Genomic DNA, 22,403 nt, shown 5'->3' with positions numbered 1-22,403 from the left:
GAGCTGCAAACTCTTAGAGCACGGGTCTAGAGCTTGGAAGATGAGGTCGCTAGATGAGATGTTGAGCGAGAGACCTACCGTGCAGATTATGGTGCCCTTGAGGTGGAGCAAGTTCATCTTCAGAGGGAGAGAGATGAGGCAGTGTGATGATGTTAGATCACTATGGATGCCTTTGATCAAATTTTTAGAGCAGGTATAGATGCACATGACCAGGGAGAGAGATATTTCACTTCTATGTAGGAGGCTATTTATTATAGATAGGCATATGAGAGAGCCATCCCTAAGGGTCAGAGAGAGCCTAGCTTCAGTGCATTCATGGGGAGGAGATTGAGTAGATCTACTTCATGAAGGACTAGCAATGGTGGCGTTATGGGACCACCTCGACATCCTGGGGTAGGATCTAGTGGACAGGATCCACCTGCTAACAGAGGGAGTGTTGGCTGATCATGTTATCTGAGCCTTTGGGCTTATTTATTTTATTCACACACATTATCATTTTTGAGTTATATATATAGCATGTGGGTTTTGGTAATGATCTATGTAATTTTTTTTGCTTTCCATGTATGATTTATGAGTTTTATGATGCATATCTATTTGAATTCTATATGATTCTAAATGCAATGGTAGTACATGTATGTAGTAATGATGTAAATGAAATCCAAATGAATGCAAATGACTCTATAATGAATTCTAATGAACTCTATAATGAATGCAAATGAACTCTATAACAAAATGCAGATGAACTCTATAATGAAATGTAGATGAACTCTATAATGAAATGCAAATGAACTCTATAATGAAATGCAAATGAACTCTATAATGAATGCTTTTTGTATGATAATGGTTGAACCAATTTTAACTTAGATACAACTTGAAGAAATGTTAGTCAGATGGTAGAGAGAAAAATTGATGATAGAAAGAATGTTAGAAAGAATGTGATTTAGACAGAAAATGAGAAATCAACAAACTATCAATAAGCAAATGAGATGAAAATAAGAATGAAATTGAATGAATCAAAAACCTGTGTCACATATTTTATTGCGTCAATATATATTCATCACTGAGCCTTATTATTGAACAATGAAGCCTTAGCACATCAGGGTATAAGGAACCAAGATGCAAAGATATCTCATTGTAGAAACAAACACATAGCAGACAAGGAGTGAACCCTCCATTCTAAGAATTGCGTTAGGGGTCAAGGTATGTGTGGCGATTTCACCTTGATGTAAAGGCTCTTATCACAGACACCCACTAGAGTAATTTCCCTAGAATTTCATCGATTCACACCACAAATAGCAAACAAAGAGAAAGATAATGCCCATCATAGCTCCTCTAGTCACTTGTGGACATCCTTGAGTAGCATAGGAACAATATCTATCGCCAAATGATAAAAGGATAAAGACTGACCCAGACAAAATTCAGTAGCTATACTGACCTTGTGCCTTCGTTCTCAGTTGTTTGATGTGATGGTTGATAATGTCTGATCTGAGAAAGTTGCGGACCCTGTTTAAGACTAACATGTATGATTTCGAGTGTATCCTCTTCTGTTTAAGACAAGATAATGATCACGTTGATATGGATATGATATGATTGATAAGACAGTTTGATCAGTTGATTGCAGATGTTTGACTGGATAGTCGTATCCTTTGTTAACTTCATGCGAAGTGTTCGCTGGATATCTGCTAGGGTATTTGTTTCTTACAAAACATGTTATTGCAAGTTTTTTGATTGATTGATTTTTGATTTTTAGTTATTTTCCAATAGCTTTTTTTGATGTTTTTGGATTATGTAGATCGATATTTGAATGTTTTTGGTTGATTTTTTCAGGATCGTATTTGAATTTTTTTTTAGGACATTATTTAGATGTTTTTGGATTTTGATTTTTTCATTGTTTTGGGGATTTTGAGTTTTTTCAATGTTTTTTGGATTTTGAGTTTTTCAATGTTTTTGGATTTTGAGTTTTTTCAATGTTTTTTGGATTTTTTCAGGACTTTATATGATTTTTTGGATTTTTTCAGTTATTCCCCCAGTGTGTAGATCTATATGACACGATGATCTACAGAATGTATGTGGAGACAAATGAATTTTTGACATGACCTATGTCAATGCAATATGTAGGATGAAGATGCATTTCCTATTCGAACAAGGTTGACTGTGTTTGTTTTTGCGTTTGTAATACACCAATAGAAATAGAGGTGAAAAACATTTCATAGATAAGCGGTCAATCGATCTTTAAGGTCCTTCAGAACATTCATCTCAACACACTTAGTGACTAAGATTTACAAATGGAGACGCAGAAAACATCCCCACTGGTTCTTGAAACTTTGATCTTCTTTTGCCCATGTGTGTGTAGATGAGTTAATTCCCGCTCTTGTGTTCACTAAAGATCCTTAGCATCCTATATGACTAGCTACATGGTTTTTCTAACTTCAAAAGCATCTCGAATAGAGCCTCGCTGCCAGCAAGCCTTGAGAGCTCTGATGAGGTTATAGACTGTAATTTCTCAAATATTGATCCATTGCCAGTAGGCGTTCATAGCCCTGATGGAGTTACTTGTATGTTCCCATAGTCAATCTTTTTTATAGAGTTTGTATACATGATATTTCAGTTATATATCATTTCTATTTTTGCCTTTAGATGGATATTTGGCATAGCTTTTTCTCTTTTTATTTTTCTTGCCTTGACTTGTACATAATGAAACCTACTTGGGTATGACAATTACAGTGGTGCTGAAGCAAAATTTTAGATATTTCACTTAGTCATATGATCAACTAGGTGTCTTGAGTAAATTAGAGATCTTGTTAAGGTGTGAGATATAGCAATTGATAGATTGTGGGTTAACAAGTCTTCAATAGTGAAATCACTACCCAACCATAAGTAAAGTGTCGTCATAGGGTAATGTTGAGAATAAATGATGTTAGAACCTCAAAGACTTCATGTCTGAATATCTAAGAAAGGAGATGACCCTTGTTTTCCTCAAATGTAAATGAATGATAAACTCGAGTAGTTGCCATGTTTTATTGATGCTTCTATATGAAAATGTGGAAACTTTAAGAATGCGATGCGTCTAAAAAAGGAAACTACATGTAATGCAGTGTTTTTTAAATGATATGATATGCAATGCGGAAAGTAAAACCTAAACTACATAGCCCTTAGGTATAATATCGCTTAAGGTGCATGTTGTTCATAGGGTCAGAGATTGGATCTCCCTCCATGGTAGACAAATTATAGGCTCCATTGCCTATTACCCTTATTATATTGAAAGGACCTAGCCAGTTAGGTTTGAATTTTCCAGGCCTTTATCGTTCTGCTAAGTTCCTTTGATTCTCTTTAAGTACTAGATCTCCCACTTGAAAAGTTCATGGGTGGACCCTTTTATTATAACTTCATCTCAGTCTGTTTTGATATCCTTGTAAATGATTAAATGTTGTTTGTCATTTTTCATCAAGGTTCTCGAGTTCTTGCAACCTTGCTACCCTATAGTCTTCTTCTGATATAATGTTCTGTAAGGATACTCTTAGAGATGGTATTTCTATTTCGATGGGGAGTATCACTTTTGTACCATAGACCAAGGAATATGGTGTTGCTCCTATAGGTGTGTGTACTCCTGTTCTGTAAGCCCAGAGAGTGGGATTTAACTGGAGATGCCAATCCCGTCCTGTGTCAGTGACTACTTTCGTAAGGATTTTCAATATTGTTTTTTTTATAGCCTCTACTTGTCCATTACTTTGTGGATAATATGGCGTGGCAAATCTCTGTTGTATGTGAAATTTTTCACACAATTATTTCACCTCCTAGTTTTTAAATGGATGCCCGTTATCTGTAACAAAGCACATTGGAACTCTGTATCTACATATAATGTAATTTAGCATAAATTTTGCTATCTGTTTTCTAGTTGTGTATGTTAAAGGAATTGCCTCAACCCATTTGGTAAAGTATTCAATAGCTGTCAAGATAAACTTGTGCCCATTGAAAGAAGTAGGGTTGATTTTACCCACTAGATCTAATCCCCATTGTGAAAATGGCCACGGTGATGTGATGGGTTGAATATCTTGTGTTGGTGCATGAATAAGGTCTCCATGCATTTGGCATTGTTTACACTTCTGTACATACTTGTAAGCGTCCTTTTCCATGGTTGGCTAGTAATACCCTATTCTCAGCAATTTCTTTGACAATGGCGAACCACTTTGGTGAGCCCCACAGATTCCATCATGGACTTCTTTTAAAGAAAGGTGTGCTTCATTCTCATCTAGATATCGGAGAAGAGTTCCATCGAAACCCTTTCGATACAAAGTATCAGCTATAATGGTGTATCTAGATGCCTGAGAAATAAAGGTCTTCTTTTGATTTCTGGATAGATCTGGTGACATGTATTGGGTGTGCAAATATGTATATATTTCATTGTACCAAGGTGATTTTGGACCCACAATTGCACATACATAGTCTGATAGGGGGGTTTCATATGTAGGTAACATTAGCTATTCTATGATAAACTCAAACTGAGTTTCATTAGCAAGCATATTCATAAGATCTTGTGATCGCCATTGCATCCACTGCCTTGTTTTGTATTCTTGGGATTTATTCGAAGGTAATTTTGCTAAAGTGCTCCTTGTAATCTTCGACTAACTTTTTATAAGGCATGAGTTTGTCATCCTTCATGTTGTAATCATCATTCACCTAGTTTACGATTAACTGTGAATCACCATAGACCTGTAATTCTTGTATTTTCCATTGTACAGTTGTACGAAGCCCTATGAGGAGAGCTTCATATTTGGCCATATTGTTGGTACATGGGAAATTGATCCTAAATGACTTAGGTATAACATCCCCTTGAGGAGTAATGAAGAGAATTCCTACTCCAGATCTGTGACTTGTATATGACCCATCAAAGTATAACTTCCACATTACTGAGGTAGTTAGTGTAAACACGGATTTGTCTGGAAAGTCTATCAGCAATGGGTGACTCTCTAGTATAGGAGCCTCTACTAATTGATCTACTATGATTTGTCCTTTGATAGCTTTTCTATCTATGTATTCTATATCAAACTCGCTCAGGATCATAACCCACTTAGCCAATCGCCTGGTCAATGTTGCTCTACTCAATAGGTACTTGAGTGGGTTAAAGCGTGCAATGAGTTGTACCTTATGAGTCAACATGTAATGTCTGAGCTTTTGGGATGCAAAAATTACTACTAAGCATGCTCTCTCTATGGGGGTATAATTAAGCTCATAGCCGATCAGAGTCCTACTTATATAATAAATGGCTCTTTCTTTTCCATTTTTGTCATGTTGTGCCAATAGAGCTCCTAGAGCTGAGATTGTTGCTGATATGTATAACAATAAAGGTTGTTCTGGAGTAGGAGATATTAACACTGGTGTATTCAAAAGATAATCTTTTAGAGCTTGGAAATCTTCCTGGCATTGTTCTATCCATTTAAAAGTAACTCCTTTCCTGAGTAAATGTTGGAATGGGTGACACTTATCTGCCAACTGTGCTATGAATCTCCTTATGGATTGCAATCTTCCTTGTAACCCTCTAAGCTGTTTAAGTGTTGACGAAGGTTGCATATCAAAAATTGCCTTGACCTTGGCAAGGTCTATTTCAATTCCTCTGTTTGATACTATAAACCCTAACAGTTTACCTGCTATTACGCCAAACACACATTTCTTCGAGTTTAATCTGATATTATACTATTCCGACTGATCAAATATCTATGTAAGAACTGCAAGGTGACTTTCTCTGGTTTATGATTTAGCCAATATGTCATCTACGTAATCTTCCATTATGTTATGGATCATGTCATGAAACAATGTTGTCATGGATCTTTGGTATGTTGCTCTGGCATTTTTAAGACCAAATGACATCACATTCTAGCAGTACGTTCCCCATGGACATGTAAAGGTCATTTTATGTTGATCTTCTAGTGCAATTTTAATCTGGTTGTATCCTGAAAAACCATCCATTAAGGATAGCATCTCATTTCCAGCTATTAGGTCAACTATCATGTCGATATTGGGTAGCGGGAAGTCATCCTTAGGACAAGCTTTATTTAGATCTCAAAAATCCATATAGATTCTTATGCCTCCCTTGGGTTTAGTCACAGGTACCAGGTTGGATATCAATTCCGCGTAGTCAATAGGTTTGATAAAACCTACATCCAGCAACTTTTGTAATTATATTTTAACTAGTAATGCGATACTTGGATGCATTTTTCTCAATTTTTGCTTGTAAGGTTTAACTCCTGGTTGTTGTTCTCAAAATCGGATTCCCCTTCAATGCCCTTAATAAGACAATTTAAAATGGGTGCCGAGAAGACATCAAGGATAAAGGGATTATGGAAACAACATATGACAAGGTTTGGTTAGACCTTCTACACTTCGGGCTTTTCTTTGAGCCCAGGTGGGTATACCCTTTGTGAATTAACTTCACACTCTTAAGCAACAAACCCACAGCAAACCAGTCTAGAAAACCAATGGGTTCATTCACCTTGAAAATAGCTAAAAACAAAGAATGAAACAGTACCTAACTTCAGCATATTCGATCAACAAAGCATGCAATAAACAACTTCGATCAGTACCAGTGCCTTATCCAAGGCTACAGAGTCACTCAAACTCAGATAAAACTCTTGAAATAAAATATCTCCATACTTCCCATCAACTTGGTTTCCATAAATCCTTGCAAATGCCTAACACCAACAAGAATTCAGTCACTTCAAACTAAACTATGGTCCTCAAAATTCAAAGCTTCTCCTAAAGTATTTACTGGTAGGAGTGATCATGCATGTTTAATTTCCCTCCTAAAGGGAAAAGCTAAAAACACCCATACTGAGATTGCCTTACAATTTCAATCAAACAGAAAATCCTGGATCATTCAAAATGAAAACAGTAAATAGACTTAAGGACAAGATTGAAGACGACACAGAGCTTTACTCAAAACTGACGGCCTGTATATTGATATTCATTTGAAAAGATTTTACAAAAGTCTAATTCTCTATTAAACTTTGGAAAAGCTCAGATAATTTTTCTGTAGCGTTTTCTTACAAAATTTTTGTGATCCCTCTCTCTCTAGTCCTGGTATCCATTTATAACAATATGGATGCACAAAGCTTCGGACTTCTGGAGGAAAGTTTGTTACAATTATTTCAAAATTGAAGAGGTTACAATTTCTGCGTGAATCAGTTATGTGCTTTTTTCAGCTTCTCCAGCAGTTTGTTCAACGGGTTGTTCAGTTGTAACCTCTTCTGGCTCTTCATGGGCACCCTCCAACTGCTCCGGATCTCGAGTGGAATATTTAACTCCCCACTCACTATATGTCTCCTCTGTCGGCCATACAAAACTAATCACATCATTCTTAACTTTAGTCAACCTTTTCCAAGAATTCCTCAGTTTGTTGACTTCTGAGTTAAGAAAACTATAGTGTGATTTAATTCTTTCTATTTCCTGTATGGTTATAACAAAGAACGAGGTATCATCCAGATCAATGATTCCCTTGACCCTTGCTGACAATTTGGCATTTATCTCATTGAGCCATATCTGCTTATCTTTCAGCTGATCTGGATTGGCAAAAATCCCTGGGAGCAACTCACAAATTTGATCAGTGTATTCCTTCTTAAGCAATTTAACCCTTCTTTCCACATTATCCACTTCTGTTGCCAATTGCAATAAACTCTTAGTGATATCAGAAGTGGATTTGATAATGGGGTTAGCTCTTGCTTCATCATAGGAAACACACATGAACTCTAAGTCTTGCTCCCTAGGCCTCCATCTGTCAAAAATGGGTGTCAAAATGGCCTTATCTCTTCTTAATTCAGTCCATATCTCCATGACCTTTCCTACACTATTGTGAAGGAGTGAGGCATTTATAGTGTCTGCAAAACTGGAGATTGTGGTTTTTACCTTCTCCTCATACTTCCCCGCATAATAGGCCTAAGTCTGCTTTAGATTCTCCAATTCTTGGGGAGTTATCTCAATCATTTGAGAGCTAGAAGGCGCAGGAGATGGTGGGAGCTCAATGATGGGGCTAGTAGGTGGAGGTCTTGCAGGAGAAGAGGTGATCATTAATGTTGAAGACTCACCTTGTTGGCGTTGTCCTGCCAGCTGGCTCTGCAATTTAGCAATAATGCTATCTTTTCCTCTTATCTCCTCCTTAGCACTATCATAAGCTTTCAAAACTGTTTCCAATTTAAGCTGGAGGGTCTCCTTTTCTTTGGCTTCCTTTTCAGCTACTACAACACTAAATTTGGTAGTCTCTAGCACAGTGCTAGCAGCCTCTACTACCCTTGTACTTTCTACTCTTTTAATCATCAGTCCACCAATGTGACTTGTCCCTGAGGTATCTTTACCTTTCTTATCCTCATTTCTTTTAAGGGACCACATGACTAGTGCAGCATTGTCCTTACTAAAAGTAACCCCTTCCATGGGTTTAGTCTCTTTTCTTACTGCATCTAGTACCAGAGCATCAACAATATTCCATTCTGGTAGAATGAGCACTCCAGCTTGTGCTACTAGATCCCTTCCCTGTTCAGGAGTGATGGTTTTGAATTCTTCCATCATCTCCTATTTTATCTCTTCCTCTACTGAGGCTGGATCTTTATTAGGCTGCTCTACCCTTTTTGCTTCACATCTAGCATTATATTTATCTATATGTTGCTTTCAGATAAATTGCATGAATGCTTCAGATGTGACAAAGCTATCATCAGCTAGAAAGGCACTAGTGGCCTTCTTTATCTCAGGATCCCACTCCTGGCCTTTGAGTTTAGTTGAAGTGATGTCCATCTGTGCTTCAGTGGGCTCTTCTGGCATCCCTTCTTCCACTTCATCATATGTATATGCAATCTCCCCCAAGCTGCCTAACTGAGAGAGGTATTCAGTTGCTGCTTGTTCATCTCCTATGTGGATAGGGGATTGGGATGGGGAATACAAGAGTGTATCTGATTGCACTTCTTTCCCCACCCTTTGCTTCTTTGGGCTATCCTGGATTTCAATGACATCTTGTACCTTCCTCTTTCCTTTGGATGAAGAGGGTTCCCCTGTTGTAGACACCAACACACTGTAACCTGCTTTCTTATGCAGGGTGTAATCACCAGGAGGGATTGCTTTAGTGGGAGCTGATTTTCCTAAAATCATTCTTGCTTTCTCAGGGTTATTCTTGATTACAACTTCCCTCTTCTCCTTTATTGTTTGCATTACATCCTCAAAGCAAATAATCAAAAATTTTATCTTCTCTTCCAATGGGAAGAAGCTAGACAATGGGTCATAGCTAGCATCAAATTGATGCACAAAATCCAGGGCTTTCTTGTAAGCCACCCACTTTTCCTTCCTCAATTCCTGTTCATCTAAGTCAAATTCATTCCTGATGAGGTCTTCAGGAAAGTGGAATTGATGAGGCCTACCTCTGCATGCTACTTTTTTCCGGAACACACCATTGTAAAAGTCCTCTGGATCAGCACATCTAGACACTGCAGTGGACAAATGGTAGGGTTTGAGGAAATCCTCAAAACATTTCCAGCCTCCCTTGGTGATTACAAATTGGTGGGCTACTGTAGCCGTAGGGAAAATAGTCCCTTTACCTCTGCCTGTTAACTCTACCTCTTGCAGGTTACCAATTTGCTTGAGAATCTTAGCTATTCCCACTTTGAGGGGGACCTGGTATGGTAACAAAAATGGGGTGCCTCTGAAACCAAAAACTCTAAAAATTGTAGAGACTGGATATAAGTACATATCACCCCAATTATGAACTATCTTGATATTCTCTGCGAATTCTTTTGGTCTTAAGAACTCCAGAAGAACCTTGGGGACTCTTGGGTTGTCAGAGCAAAGGAGAGTCCTTATTTTGGATGTAAAATATTTATCAAATTTCAGAAAACTAGCATCCTCTCTGTCCCATGACAACACAGTACTCCATAGTTGTACCGGCATCTTCTCTCCCTCCTTTTCTTTTACCAGGTCCATACCACTGGCAAAATAATCACCACCTTTGAAGAGAAATAGGTGCATCAAGAGTGAATACCACCCAAATGGCCTATCTACCTTTCCATTCTTTATCCCTATCAATCCTCCATGGATAGCATCGGCAATATAAGAAGCATAATCAAATGTAATAGCAAGGGAAGGATTCAAAATTTGAACAATCATTAGCAAGTAATGGTTTGGCATATTCGATTCAGCATCCTCTCCTAGAACTTGGCAAAGTGCCCAATACATCCCTTTTGCCCTCAAGGTAAACATACTTAATGAAAAAGGCTCTTGTGTGTTGGGCCCTACAATGCTAACACTCCTACTTTCAGAAAAAGTTCTTTGAGAGGCCCGTTCCTAAGATGAGTCCTCTGTGCCCTATACACCTGGGCTAATTGTGTGAAATTTATAGGTTCCAAGAAGCTTGTGAACTCACTGAGCCCAAATGTTGTTCTCAACTCTTCTGCATTAATCTCCACGAGGGCTTTTCCATTTACATCCCGGATGCACCTTGTAACTGAATCATAATTCAATGCCATTTGAGTTAACAAATCTGTATCCATGAACACCCCTGGGACTACCAACTTCCCAACATCTAATTCCCAAATGCTATTTTGAGGAGCAGGAGAATTCCTCATCCCAAATCCAATTCTAAATAACCCCAACCCAGACAGTCCAACCTGTGGGTCTCTTAACCAATTACCCTTGTCATATAATCCTTCTCCAATCTTCAGACGGGGAGCCCTGGGTACTAACTCTTTGGCCTTAGATGCCTGGTTGGTTGACAGCGTCAACTGTTCTAAAAAGTCATCACACACACTCCTTTCTAAATAATCAATTTTACCAGAGAATTCCCTTTTAGGAGCCATTTGCAAAACAACCAGACGAATATCACTTCTTAAACACTTCTGTAATACGAGAATAATTCCACTTGTTACAACACACAAGAATAACTGCAAAATAAGAAAGAACCTGATGCTTGCTTCAAGGAAATCACTCTGCAACTGATTCACCTTCTCTGTATTTGCAAAAGATAACTCTGCGTTACTCTTCTGCAAAATCCTTTTAAAAGATCTCTATACTTGGTTGTTAGGAAATCAAATGCTTGTACTCTGGGCCTTAACTGTAACATTGATTCCGCATGCTCCGGCCGTCCCTTCAAAATCGAATTCATACGAGAATTCATATTTTAACTCCAACGGGTCACAGCCTTCCTGCAAGTGTCTCACTGTGAATTGTATTTTGACGGCTTTGTCTTTAGTCTGGGTCCCATCTTCCTATTGGTTACATAATACCACGCGGCATCTAATCATTGGCTTAGAAAATCCCTTTACATTCTGTTTTGATACTGGCCGAATGTATCCCTTTATACTATGGCGGGCCCATGTTTTTCCCTTTTTGCCATGTCATCATCATGACACGTGGACGGCCCTCGTTAACTCTCGCTATTTCGCGGCCTTAAAAGGTGAGCACCTTACCCTTGCGAAATAGCACGGGCCGTTGGATCATCTTTCAAGTTAATCACCTTTTAATCCTTCGAACAGGTCCTCAGGAATGGTGGGCCCGCTGAGTCGTCACTAACACCTGGCATCCAGTCACCTACCATGCTGATTTGTCATTCTGTCATTTGCCAGAAGAAGAACAATGGGGGCCCTACCTTCGTCTCAACAGGTCTATCTCCTACGTCATCATCAAGACACATGGACGGCTAATATTAACCCCTTGAGAAGGCTCTCAGAGATGGTGGGCCCACAGACACACCATGGACACTTGGTGCCTTGTCACTTTTGGAGCCGACCTGTCAATTTTTCATTCGTCAAGCAGGAACCATAGGGACCCACAGTTTCCTTTTAGACTGCGTGTCATCAAGACACGTGGACGGTCCTGGTTAACTTTCGCTATTTCGCGGCCTTAAGAAGTGGGCATCTTACCCTTGCGAAATAGCGTGAGCCGTTAGATCATATCTCAACTTGCTCGGCATTTAAATCCTGTTAGAAGCTCTCAGAGATGGTGGGCCCACGGACACGCCATGGACACCTGGCGCCTTGTCACCTTCGGAGCTGACCTGTCAATTTTTCATTTGCTCGAAGGAGCCATGGGGTCTCAGTGAACTGTAAGAGCTATCCCTGCCAGGTCATCTCCACCTCAGAGCTGACTCATCTTTGGGGCCCACGGACACGTCATGGACACCTAGCGCCTTGACCTGCTGACTGTTGCGACCTGTGCCACGTGCTGCCTTCTAATTCACTAGAAGAAAACCACAGAGGGGGGCCCTACCTTCTTCGACGGCCACATCCTTTACTTTCTCCGCATGACACATGGACGGCTGATATTCATCCTCGCTATTTCGCAGCCTTAAAGGGCGAGCACTTAACCCTTGCAAAATAGCGCCGACCGTCGGATCTTTCCCCAAGTTGATCGACGTTTACTGGGCCTGGCACTTTAGAAGGAAATAATACAAGGCGAAAATTTTCAAATAATTAACACAACCGCCTAGGTAAATAGCAAGGGGGGACACTTCTTATGACCCCGCGACCCATGACTTAAGTGGAATAAAGTAACAAAGGAATAGAAACCAGGGGATCTAATACAAAAGATAAAGTTTAAAACTTGGAAAACCCTTAAACCCTCTAGGTTTAGAACAAAGCTGAAGCACTTTAAACCATACCCTATTCGAATTTTCAAAATACCATGGCCAATTATGGGGAAAGTAGAACCCAATTTTAAAACAGTGATAACACTGGTATCAATGGTAAGTGATGCAACACTAATTCAGAGTCTAAGCCCGGTATGTCTGAATAGGACCAAGCAAAGTTGATAGGTCGTTTCTTGAAAAAATGAATGAATCTATCTTTTTCTTCTTTGCTCAGTGATTTTGCTAGATGGATGTTATGTACAACCTCCCCTTCTACTATATTTACTTCTTTTGTTTCCTCTGTAAGTAATGCCGAACTTTCTCTTTCCATAGGAAGATTACCCAAGTCACCTTTGTCATTATGGGTAGTTTGATCCTTATCTTTTGCTGGAGAAGTACTTTCTTCTCCAAAGTATGTCATTCTATTTAGGTCTATAGAAAACCCTTCTTTATGATCACCTTCCGGAAATCCCTCTCTGACTCCTAGAAATTCTAAAATTGCTTCGTCATTTTCAAACCAATCCAGCGTTGGTTTTCCTTCTTGCCCCCAATCAATCAAGTGTGAATGTATTAGGGGTAAATCATTATTCCCTTCTTTAGTAGAGTCTGATAACATGAAGACTTGATTGTTTGATATTACACTTTCCGGTGCGGTAGAATCATGGAGTGATAAGAACTCATAGTCATGAGAGTTTGTCTCACTTTCAATATATGTTTCATCATATGAGATATAATCACTTATTTATTCTTGTTCTTGTCCCTAATTCTGTTGTAGATTGACTGGTCTTCTTTGTACATTAGTGACCCTTCTTAAGCCAGGTATAAGCCTTTGCAATCTTTCTTCATCTGTTTCATTAGGTTGAGCCTGAGTTGCTTCTCATGGTAGAAGTAGTGACAATAACCATGGGTGGGATTCAGGTGGTGGGGGTAATCCTGCATCTGTTGCCACATTAGCCTATACTATTGTGTCAATAACTACATCATTTTGTAACTCAGTGGTAGGTTCTTGCAAGAGTTGTCTCATGTCTTCCCCATCTGATTTTGCGCTTGGTGATGTAGGTACCTGATTACTTGTTTGAGATGAAGATGGAAGTGCCTATGTGGACAAATTCCTTTGTGATATGTAATCTGATGGTTTGCTTGGTCTATTTAGTATATCAAGAGTACATTGTCTTGCTTCGGTGATATGTTGTACATGCTTGTATCCCAATCCTTGATTTCCTGGATTATCATTAGGAATAACAGGTTCTAGTCTTCCTTGTTTCTGTAACCCAAGGCCTGTGGTACCATCATATCCATGTCTTTGGAGTATTTTTAATCCATTTCCATACCGATCTGTGTGTATTCTGGGTTTTTTGATATGATCTTCTTCTCTATATATCCAATGGTTAACATCTTCGTTCAAGGATTCTTCCTGTAAGTCACCCCATCTAATGAAAGAGCATGAGTTTGTGTATCTGACAATTTCCTTTCCTTTGTCTTGCTTTTGCAATGTAGTGTGAGGTTTCCCAAAGGACTTGGGTGAAAGAGACAATTGTTTTCCACTTAAAGTATTCGCAATAGAGTACTCTCCACAACCCATATCCTTTATTTGTAAGGAGGATGTCGTAGGCATATCTTTTTGTGTTTTTGTGATCTTTAATGTTTCCAACTATGTAGTGAGAGGTATGGACTGATTGATAGGTACCTAATTATTGACACTATCTTTTAGATAATTGCAATGTTGGACCAGATTTGGATCACCCTTTATGGTGATTTCAATACCATTGTATGGGAATTTGACACACTGATGAAATGTGGATGGTACTGCTTGCATGGTGTGGATCCATGGGCGGCCCAATAACATGTTATATCCCAGCTCTCTATCCAAGACTTGAAAAGTGACCTCTATTGTTATTGGTCCTACTTGTACAAGTAATGTTACAATGCCTTTAGATGGACGTTCTTCATCATTGTAAGCCTTGATATTTATCCTTTTGGAATAATCAATGTGAAGTTTAGAATATCCCAGTGCTTTGACCAACTTTAAAGTACAAATATTGAGACCAGCTCCCCCATCTATAAGTACTCGTTTGATTCTTTTCTTATGAATGTAAGCTTCTAGATGTAGTGGGTCATTATGAAGCAATTTATCACTAGGAATATCTTGTTCTATGAATGCAATATGTGTACCTTGTGTCAAACTTCTTACCATAGACTGGAAGGCATGTTCATCTATATCTCTATCTAATACTTAATCTTGAAGTGCTTTGTCCAATATAGCTCTATGATTGGGTGAGATACACAGTAGTTCAAATAATGATATCTGTGCCTGAGTTTTCTTAAGTTGCTCAACTACATTGTAAGTCCCTACTGCTGGTGGTTGATTTTGTGGTATCCCTTGTAAAGTTACCTTTGACCTACGAGTAACCACTGCACAGTCTCTGGCTCTGGGAGTAATTGTGATTGTAGCAATTGTATCATTTGTATAATAGGCTGTTTTATCTAGATTTATGTTAAATCCTTCTTCATAGTCTCGATGTGTATGTTTGACATCCATAATATGTTCAATGAGTTCATCTTTAAACCAACCTGAGTGAGATGGTTGATCATGTCCCCAGTCTCTGAGACAAAGATTTGTGTCATCATCATACTTTGGTATTTCAGATATCATGCAAATTTGGTTTTCATCTTTATGAGTGTCTTGATATTGGTCCTCGTGATCAGGTGTTTCTTGTGAATCATTGTTTGTTGTATCTCCTAAGCTAATGGCATGAATAGTGTAATCGTATGAGACCTTTGTGTAGTTAGCCATATTGTCTTGGGTACCTGATGTGGTATTTTTTTCTTTGTCATGCTTAACAAAAGGATCCTTAAAAATTGTATGATTTGTGTTTGCTGAGGTCTTATCCATATCAATTGTGATGTCCCCTTGGTGTATCATATCTTGGACCAAGTTTTTCAATTTGTAGCAACTTGCCATTTTGTGACCTTTAGTCCTATGATAATTGCAGAAATCATTGTCGTTCCACCATGTGGGTTTGAAAGGACCTGGTTCATATACTCTTACTTTAGGTAAAGTGATCATGTTTGTCTGTATTAATTTTTTGAGTGCTGACTCAATAGGTTCTCCTAAAGGTGTGTAATTTTTTCTTGGAGCGTTTACCCTGGGGTATCTTGTGTCTGTGTTTTGCGTAGCATTTACATTTGTTGATGTTGTGTTATTCCCTGTATGTGGATTTGTTGATTGACTCGTTCCCAAAGATAAAACAGGTTGAGTTCTATTTATCGCTCTGGCATCTACAATACCATCATTCATCACATTTTTGTTTTTTGACCAAAACTTAGATTTGTCATTGTTTATGGAGAAAATGGATAACAACAATGTTGAAAGACTAAATGAATTCAACCACAAAACCCTAGCCTAACAACAACAAAGATCCACCATAACATATGAAGATTACCTACGACAATGCAAATCAAATGAAATCACAAAGATTATACCATCACATGTCCAATAGGGTTTGAATCTCCATTCTTCCTATCTCCATTGATCTTGCTTGATTCATTTGCTCTCAGATTTTATATGTACACAAGAGCTCAACAAAGAACGGAAATGTGGTTGCAAGTAGGCTTGATCGCATATGAAAGTTTGAATGCTAGGATACTTGATTAGAATTCATAGGTAGGGTTGATAATGAAGCAAGCATCTCCTTATATAGAAGACACTATATGAAATGGAGGCATAAGATTGAGAGGTGTAAAAGATAAATGGTTGGCTATGATTAGAGGGTAGGTAAAGGAAATAATAAAATAATGAGAGGATAGGTAGTTTAGGAATTAAGAGATGAATGACACGTGTCATGGGTAGAAAAGGTTAATGAATTAATTAAATAAATAAAGATTTAATTAATTAATAGAGGAAGTGAGATCAATTAAATAAATAAAATATTTATTTAATTTAGGAAAAGGATAATTTAAGTAAATAAGTATTTATTTAAATGAGAAATAAGGCTAGAAGAGGATAAATGAATTAATTAAATAAATAAAGATTTATTCAATTAATAGAAGAATTAGGCTTAAATAATTAAATAAATAAAGATATTTATTTAATTAGACTGGACAATTTTAGGTGTCTACAGTCATTGTTGTTGTTGTTGCCATACTTAACAAGACCTTGTTCTACTAATCTCTTCTCACATTTAAGAGCCTTTTCTGTGATTTGTTTAAATGTGGTTAGACATTGCATTTGTATCATATATTTAATCTTAGGAATCAAATTTTTTGTAAACATATCCACTTTCTCTGTTTCTAGGATAACTGCCTTGCACCTCCTATAGAGATCCCTCCATCATTGTATGAAGGATGCAAATGTTTCATTCTCATATTGTTTAGCGGCACATAAGTCCATAAAAGTAACTTGGGTGTCAATGTTGTGTGAGAAATTTGCAATAAATTGTTTAGCTAATTCCCCCCATGATGTGATGGTTGGTGGTAAATGTGAAAACCACTCTAAAGTCGGAGCTCCCAGACTTTTAGGGAAGAGTCTCATTAGATAAGTATCTTCTGAGGCAACTTCTATACATGCCGTAAAAAATTCTCTGATATGATCTCTAGGATCACCCTTTGCTTGATATCTATCAAATTTGGGCGTTTCAAAATGTTGTGGGAAAGGTGGCATGTATAATGTATGATCGAATGGATAAGGACATAAGTCCTGCATTGTGTAGCTCTTTTTATCATTACCAGTTTGCATGGTCCTCATCTTTTGTTGCAAATTCTGTAATTGTTGTGTCAGAATGTCTGTTTGTGTCAAAGGTATACCTTGTGTTTGTGTATGTCCCACAAAAGGATTCGTCATTGCATAATTCGGAGGTTGTTGGATGGTACCAATATTATAACCTTGTGTGTTCCACTAGGTACAGTGAAATAGGCGATATGCGAACCCATGTTTGGTTGAGTTGTACCTACTGTATTGGCAATACCTAGATTTGCATTTTGATAACTATATGTGGATCCCATAAAATAGGAAACTGGAGGCTGGGATGCACTTGTTGCTTGTGTTTGAATAGGTGCTGAGACACTTGATATTATCAATATGCTCTGTGATGGTACACTAGCATTGATCGCTGAAGATGACACGCTTGTTTGAAAATTTGCATTTGTGTTGACGTTCTGAGGAAAACTAGAGGGCATTGCTTGTATTTGTGTCAAGGGTGGTGTTTGACTGTTATCTTGACCTTAAGTTTTTCCCGTTGGTAAAATCTTTGTGACATCAAAATCCTCAGGTAGTTTTCCCCATTTTGTATTAATAGCAAAAGATACTTGTCCCTATCACTATGTGTATGCCGGAAAAGTGGGGTTATGAAACTTAAAATGTGAAAATGAAGCTCCAAGAGGCTTGTACACACACCCACAGGACTTCCTGGTGCAAGTTATAGAGTCATGAAGGATGACTCAACTTACCCAGGTTGGTTCCATGGTTCTCTATCTCCCAAGGTCCCTCAAGCCAATGCCTTTGCTCTCAGATCACTGAGCAAAGTGGCTTAGGGATGACAAATACAAGAACGAGGGATGCTTATGATTGATTTAGTTATGAAAATGCATCCTATCTATGCATGACTCTACAAATGCAATAAACTAGATTATAAGATGACAAGATTAGTAGCAATACTATCCTAACATGATATACTAGTTATGAGTTAAGCTAATGGTAAAGGAAATAGTCTAAAATGTTTATTAGATTAATTCCTATTGAAAAGAGAGACTAGATGTGTTAATAAAATTAAGCATAAATGAGATACTAAAAGCTTGCATGGATCCTCAAAATGAAGGAATGAGAGCTCTATTTATAGCAAAAAATAGGGCAATGGATGGTCAAGATTGGATGATCTTATCAAGGGTCAGGATTGAAAGTTATCAATCCATGTTTTCAATTTTCACCAATGAAATGGTGAAAATTGTCAACATAAGGCTGGTTGAGAGGAGAGGTAGGAAGCATTAAATGCTTGAGAAGACCTCATGGTTACCTTAGGAGGTAAGGGTTAAGGTTAGGTTAAGGTTATCCATTGGATAAAGCTTTTACCTAGGAGGTAAACTCTTGTGCAAGGGATAAAGGAATAACCATGGTCAAACCAATAAATGCTTGATGAGACCCTTGGGTTACATGGAGGTTAAGTTAGTCAAAAAGTCTCTAACCATGCCACTAAGGGTTAGTTAACCATTAATGGTTTAAAGACTTTGGGGACAAATTTGTAAGAGTCCTTCCAAATTTGGGGGTAGTCAACAAGTTAGCTTGTTGAATGGATAAAGGCTTTAATGCCTTTTGAAGACTTTACTCCAAATTTGAGAAGTGACCTCCTCAAATTTAGGGAAAAGGGATAATGGATGGGTTTAGGGTTAATTGATTAGGATTAGATGGATTCTAGAAGAAATTAGGAAATAGGGTTTAGGATGCAAGTGGGAGATGTAGGATTTTACAAGTGCATGAGGAAAAATAGAATTAATTAAAATAAATTACTTTATTTCAATTTAGTTGCAAATTGGGAAATTGAATAAATTAGATTTATTCAATTTGGGGTGAACTATTAATTAAATGTAAATTTAATTAAGAAGAATGGATTTAATTAAATAAAATGATTTATTCAATTAAAGGATGTAAAAGGTTCTAGTGAATTTAACTAAATAAATTGAATAATTTATTTAATTAAATAGAGGAATGTGGGCGGTTTAATTAAATTAGATTTAACTAAAATAGAGGAATGAACATAAAATATTTATTTAGGAATATGGTCATTTTTATACATCTACATTTTGCCCCTCTTTGAAGTGATGTGTGTGCACATGTTGATTCAAAGAAAATGATGTGTCGTTTTGATTTGGTTATGATCAGTTTTTTATGTCAAGATGTTTATGTCGTGCCCCAGATTTGATAAACGATGTTGATAATGCCCCCTCGGGAGATGAATCAAAATGTTGAAAATTTGATGTGTTTTGATTGCATTGTAATTTTATTTTTTTATGTTTGATGCGAGAAATTGATTCATCTCCCGATAATGATGTTTGCGAGGGTTTGATATGAGACCACGAGAAATTTTTACATTCCTCTACGTAACCCTAATTTTGATTTACCCTATAAAAGGGAAAAAATTGATTTCTTTTTGTCTCATTTGTGCTAGTTGACTTTGGAGAAAGTGACATTTGGAGAGAAGTCAACATGCCGATTCCATATTCCTCTCATCGATTCGAGCGCGCGTGGAGGTATCAGAGGCCTGCCACATATGGACCACCGGTAAGTCAACCTTTTTGACCCCTTTTTGATTTTTTTTTTTGTCGTTTTTAGTCAATTTTTGCAATTTTTCATGCAGATTTTACGTTTTAGCGTGTCAGGGTCACGAAATAGCGCATATGAAAGGTTTCATAGCACGTCAGGTTGAATAAACTAGGTAGCATCTGAAAAGAGTAGGGTAGCGCATTGGTAGGTTAGGATAGCACATAGGATTAGGTTTACACACCGGGATCATAGGGTAGCGCAGTGGGTAAAACAGGTAGCGCATAGGAGATACCTAGCACATAGGGTTTCTAGGAGGTCGCATAGGTAGGGCTAGATAGCTCGTAGGTATGACCTAGCACATAGGGGTAGACATGTAGCACAAAAGCCAGGTAGAATAGCGCATAGGGTAGTTTGAGCACTTAGGGTAGGTTAAGTGGCACTTAAAAATAAAAGGGTAGCGCATAGGTTTTTCTAGCGCATAGGGTGGATTGGGTAGCGCATGGAGAGGATAGGTTAGCACATGATAATTAATTTAGTGCGTAGACAAAATTGTTTAGCGCATAGGGAAAATTTTTTGGTATAGTGTGAATTGTGAATGAAGAAAATTTGTAGGTTGATGCTGGTTTTGCCAGGATAAGTGCAATTTGTCAGTCTGCGTGTCTGTTGTCATTGTTTTGATGAGTTGTCCAATATGAGTTCTGATATAACTTGATTTGATTTGCGATTTTTCAATTTGATATAGATTTGATGTGAATTTGATATGATGTAGTTTTTTATATGAATGTTTTTTATATGAATTGTGGAGCTTGAGTTGTTTTACAAGCTGATATGGATGTGAAACTTGAGTTGTGTTACAAGTTGATATGAATGTAAAACTTGAGTTATGTTACAAGTTGATATGAATATGAAACTTGAGTTGTGTTACAAGTTGATATGAATATGAAAATTGAGTTGTGTTACAAGTTGATATGATTTGATATGACTTGATTTAGATTGTTCAAAGTTTTCAAGTTTTTGAGATGAATTTGATTTTGATATCTATGTGTTGATGAGGAAACTGATATTGGACTTGCTTTGTTTTTGACAGGAACGTCTAGGAGTGGTTCAGTCGCATGAGCAATTTCTGAGATCGTGGTCATTGATACCATGATTCACATAGGCAGATAGAGACATTATTGAGAGGTGTGGCCTGACCTCATTGTTAGATATGCCTCGGTTCATCATGAACCAGGGTTTATTGACAACATTGGCAGAGATGTGGCACAGTGATACGAACACCTTCCATTTGGTGACAGGCGAGATTACAGTGATGCCTAAGGATTGCTACCGGATTCTGCAAATTTCTGTTGTAGGTGCATTGCTACCATACGAGTAGACTGAGGAGGGTGGGACTAAGGAACTTCGCCAGATCTTGCAGGATGATACTGTTTGCGGGTATGAGATCCCCTGGCAGGAGTTTTTGGATTTGGATTACGCTCCTCTACCATTAGTTTTGGTAGGTTTCATAGGCGGGTTTTTATGTCCCGACTGTAGGTCGAAGGGACTAGCAGTGGGATGGGGATTGGTGCTGGAGAATATGGTGATGTAGGGTCATCGATTTGCATGGGGGTCTTCTATGCTAGCCCACTTATATAGGGATTTGTATTAGGTGGTCTATTTGGGTTATGGCAGTTTATCAACTGGAGTGACACTGCTACAGGTATGGGCATGGGAGCATATCCTCGCAGCTAGGCCACTAGCGGACAGAGATTGGCCTATTGGGTGTGCGTATGCATACGAGTATAGAGGGATAGTTGTCCAGTGTAAGCTAGGAAAACTAGAGCATTGGAGGAGGGTGTTGGATGATATTGATACAGTCGTCTGGCGACCATATACAGGTTGTGAGGTATGGGCAGAGGATGGGATGGAGATGCCCCATGTTTTCATGTCTAGGTATCTAATATGGCGGACGCCCTTTTTTATAGAGAGGTTTTTGCATAGCTGGGTGCTGCGGCAGTATGGTCAACAGCATTGGATGCCACAAGGAGCATGTTTTTATGCTTGACAGAGATAGGATATCCCAGATTGGGGTCCAATGATTGATAGCACGACTGCAGTGGAGGAGTTCTTTCATTTAGCCAGCCAGATTTGGGATTATGCCCCTGAGATAGTGGATGCAGGGATGATTGACGAGTTTGCAGCACTCTTTGCAGTGCGTGCAGTGGCCTAGATATCAGATCCAGTGGAGATGATTCCCGCTTTCAATGATGATGAGGATGATCAGCGAGGAGAGGTTGGTGAGGAGATAGAGGATGAAGGTGGTGATGGAGGGGGTGATGATGGAGGAGGTGGTGGTGGAGGAGATGGTGATATAGGAGGTGGTCGAGGTCGACAAGGAGAGAGGAGGAGATTGGATCAAGGGAGACTTGATCGAGGGAGGAGAGGAGAGAGAGGTGGAGATGGTGGTGATAGAGCGGTACAGGGTGAGAGGGTAGGGCAGTGGGTGGTGGTGGATAGAGGGAGAGTAGGTTTGGCTATCAGAGCTGGGGGTGAGGAGAGGGTTGGGGAGGTAATAGCGATGGT

This window comes from Cryptomeria japonica, chromosome 8, assembly GCF_030272615.1.
Source record: "Cryptomeria japonica chromosome 8, Sugi_1.0, whole genome shotgun sequence".
NCBI lineage: Eukaryota > Viridiplantae > Streptophyta > Pinopsida > Cupressales > Cupressaceae > Cryptomeria > Cryptomeria japonica.
The sequence above is the reverse complement of the archived record's forward strand: the minus strand, read 5'-3'. Positions refer to the sequence as shown.